At 48.2% G+C, this 4079-nt stretch overlaps 1 pseudogene; it reads left to right on the top strand.

Moving 5' to 3' along the window:
* The first annotated feature begins 228 nt into the window (after window positions 1-228).
* On the top strand, window positions 229-1137 carry LOC118594100 (annotated as a pseudogene).
* Window positions 1138-4079: the final 2942 nt, after the last annotated feature.

Genomic DNA, 4079 nt, shown 5'->3' with positions numbered 1-4079 from the left:
AGCCAGGTGGTGTGCGCTTGAGGGGGTTGACAGGGGAGCATGCCCTGAGTCTGGGAGTTAAAGTCTGTCTGGGCAACATATCAAGCCACTCTCTTTAAAAAATTGGAACTTGGGATGTTGACTCATGCATAATCCCAGCACTTGAGAATCTCAAGTGGAAGATTAAGAGTTCAAAGCTAACCTGGACTGCATACCCTGCTTAAAAACAAATAGAATAAAGCAGAGGACTTCATAGCAGCCAGTGTTCTGATTGCTCACAAGATAATGGCCAGCTCCCCGGCCATGAACCAAACCACAGTCTCTGCCCTCTGGAGCATGGGGGTGAATCTGACACCGCACAACAAAGAGACAGTGTGACACAGTGGCGTGCTCTTTCTGGCTGTGAAGCCACATGTCTGTTCATCCTGATGAAGTTGGTGCTGACATTGAGGTCAGGCATATCATGGTGTTCTCTGTAGCAGATGCCATCATCAACTCCATTGAAAAGAAGCTGACAGCTTCCAAAGTCATCCACTGTGTGGCTGACACCCCAGTTGCTGTTCAGGAGGGGGTTACTGTGTAAGCCACATGCAGTCATGCTCAGGTGGAGGATGGCCAGCTCAGAGAGTGGCTCATGGGCAGTGTGGGCTTCTGGAAGAAGTGGAGGGAGACTTAACCAATGCTGTCACAAGGCTCAGCTGTCACAGGGCTCAGTGGCAGTGGCTGTCAAGCCCTGGATACTCTGGCTGATGATGGTGTGAAAATGGAGTTGTCAGTGTGCCTGACAGTCTGTCTTGGGGCCCAGGCCCTCTTGGTGTCAGCCAAGATGCTACTAGACTCAGAACAGTATCCTTGGCAGCTCAAGGATAATGTCTGTCTCCTGGTGGGGCCAGCATCCATGCCTTGTGTGTGCTGAAAAGTGGGGGCTTTTTGCTCCCTGCTTACCAGTTCTGTGGAGGCCTCCTGCATCTGCACATGGGAGCTGCAGACCATGGCTGATCAGGAAACCCTCTCCTCTGCTGCCTTCAAAAAAAGATTCTACTGGACAATGTGAAACTGGACCCTTCTGCTGGGACCTCTCTGTATTCTTCTGCCTATGTTAAGACCTGTAGCCTGGCTTCAGCAAGCAAGAATATATATATAATGAATAAGAACTAGTTTATACCTCAGCAAAGGAGTGGGTAAGAGATGCAAGAACTCCTGGGACTAGACCACTGAAGCAAAGAAGGGACCAACAGGAGACCAGAGTTGGAGGAGGCAGCTAATGACAGAGGACACAGTTGCCCAGACAGAAAGGGACTTCCTGAGCCAGCGTGACCCAGAGAAGGCTATGGTTTGGTAAAGAACACAGCTGGGGTAATCATGGTGACTGTGTATCAGTGGCCTCCAACATTCATTGCTTGTGTTGGGAACAACAATGTCCTCAATCCTCACTACTCGGAAGTGTACAATTAACCCTTGTCAATCACAACTATCCTACTACACTACAGAGCACTAGAAGTCGCTCCCCCTTCACATTGTGTCCTTGTACTTGTTAACCTTGCTGCCTCCATCTTCCTGTCCTGTCCCCACTCCCTTGCAGGCTTGGAAACTACCACTCCACTCTGGATCTGTGAGCTCCCAAGTGTTTGTCTTTCATATTCATCCGTGTTGCCATGTTGCTCCAAACCACAGGCTGTTGGTAGAGGAGGCCATTTGTAGGTGGGTTTTGGCAGTTCATGGTTTGGGGTCTGGACTGAATAAAGAGAAAGGGAATGGTAGGTGACGGTTTTTATAAGTGAGGTTGTTGGTAAGTGAGGTTATGAAATCAAATAAAAAGGTAGAGAGCAATAGAGGAAGATACCAACATTGACCCTGGCCTCTCCATATCCATGCATAAACACACACACACACACACACACACACACACACACACACACACACACTCCACCCTGGTCCCTAAAGTACCATGTTCCTCTCCTTAGGCAAACTTTATTTAGTTCATCACTAAAAGTCTCAGTCTTAACAATTACAAAGTTGAAGCCAGGTGCTGGTGACAGCAGTGCACACCTTTAATCCCAGAACTCAAGGCAGAGGCTGGTGAATCTCTGAGTTCAAGACCAGCCTGCTCTACAGATCAAGTTCCAGGATGGCCTGGGCTACAGAGAAAAACAACAACAACAACAACAAACAAACAAACAAACAAACAAAAAACAATTACAAAACTGCTCAAAAGAGCAAACTCTTCTGAGAATCAAGTAAGCTCTTAACTCTAAGGCCCTGCAAAATAAAAATAAAAATAAATTGCATTCTTCCATGTAGCCAGCTTTCTTGGACCACCAGGTCACAAATCATGACACAGAGATTTAATACTAATTATGAATGATCAGCTTTGTCTTAGGCTTGTTTCCAGTTAGCTCTTTTTTAAAAAACTTAAATTAACCATTCCTAATAATGTGTGTGCTGCCCTGAGGCTCATTTATCTCATCTACAAGATGTCCATCCAGCTTTCCTGCTTCCTCCGTGTCTGGCTGGCTCACTCCTGGTTGGCTGGCTGACTCCCTTTTTCTCTCTGCCCACCAGCCCCGCCTATCCCTTCTCTGCTTAGCTATTGGCCTTTTTATTAGACCAATCAGGTGCCTTAGGCAGGCAAGGTGAAACAGCATCACATCATTACATAGTTAAACAAATGCAGCACAAACAAATGCAGTACATCTTTACATAGTTGAACAATTATTCTGCAACACAAATAAATGTAACGCATCTTTAGATAGTTAAACAAATACTCTATTCCACACTTCATTTATACAGTGCCACCAAAGCAAAACAGAAACCAAGCAGGGCAAAATCATGCCCTGTAGCTCCGTTGGCTGGCTCTGGAAATGGTGATGAAGTCATCTGAGCATCACTGTGCCTGGGCAGTTCCACCCTTCTAGTTCTGTCACTGGCAGCACACACAGACTCTCTCTTGGGCCAGCGCCATCCCATGCCTACAGCTGTCCTCTTAAATGTCCACATTCTTGGCATCGTCCACATCCTGTGGTTTCCACTGCCGTGCGGACTTCACCGTCACAGCTTCTGCAATGGCGTCTCAGACCCTCCTTGTGGGGAATTTGACCCTGTAACAATGCCTGCCCTCGGTGGCTTTCTGAATCCTTGATGCAAACCTGCAAGACCCTCTCACTTCTGCATCATTCATGCCTGTACAACCAGTACCACGTGGCAAACACTGCCCAAGTTCTGTAGGCTGCTCAGGATGGAGCCCGTCCCCCCTCTTAAATCTCAGTTGCCTTGGCCTCTGCATGCTGACTCGAGGGAAACACTTCCCTAGGCAGCCAGTTCTAGCAGGGAATTAATTCCTTCAGGAATGTCCTCAGTTCAGACTCTCTCCTTCCAAACAATGCAAGGAGCAGAAGAACCAATACACATAGCTCATGTATGGGGCTTGGCCTCATCTGAGGAGTGGCTGGGTCCTGAGGATCCCTGAATTGAGCTTGTGATGAGCTCACATGTAATGGCAGAAGGTGGGGCAGGGACCTGGCTGGAGAAAGTAGGCCACTAGGAGCAAGTCCTGGACTTGGCTTTGCTCTAGCCTCCACTGCTGGCTCTACCTTCCCCTGCTCTGTCATGCCCTGTCTGCCGTGATCGGCTGATCCAGTGGAACCCTGAGCCACAGCAAGTGCGAACACCTACCTGATGGACACACAGAATAACAGACACTGAGAGGACCTGCCACTAAAATACAGATGAACAATAAAATGCAGAGAACTTGGAAAGAGTAATGCCAAGTGTGGCTGTGGAGAGGAATTTCGGCAGATGCTGCAGGCACCAGCAGCAACAGGGATGATGTCATCGTCAGGCACCCTCAGGAGGAGGTAAATGCACATGAATTTTGATGGGTGAAGGCAGCTCGGACACTGGCTGTGTCAGGCCTCCACTTGGCCACCTCTCTGGGTGTTTTGCCTCTTGAGGCTCTCAGGACTTCGTGATAAGACATGGAGACTCCCCTAAGCAATGATGAACCCCACTGTCCAAGGAAACTGAGGACACACTCTGAAGCAAGAGTGGTCATCTCAAAGGAGCCAGATTGCTCTACTGAAATGACATCTCCAGAACCCTTT

Source organism: Onychomys torridus, chromosome 1 (assembly GCF_903995425.1).
Source record: "Onychomys torridus chromosome 1, mOncTor1.1, whole genome shotgun sequence".
NCBI lineage: Eukaryota > Metazoa > Chordata > Mammalia > Rodentia > Cricetidae > Onychomys > Onychomys torridus.
The sequence above is the reverse complement of the archived record's forward strand: the minus strand, read 5'-3'. Positions and strand labels throughout refer to the sequence as shown.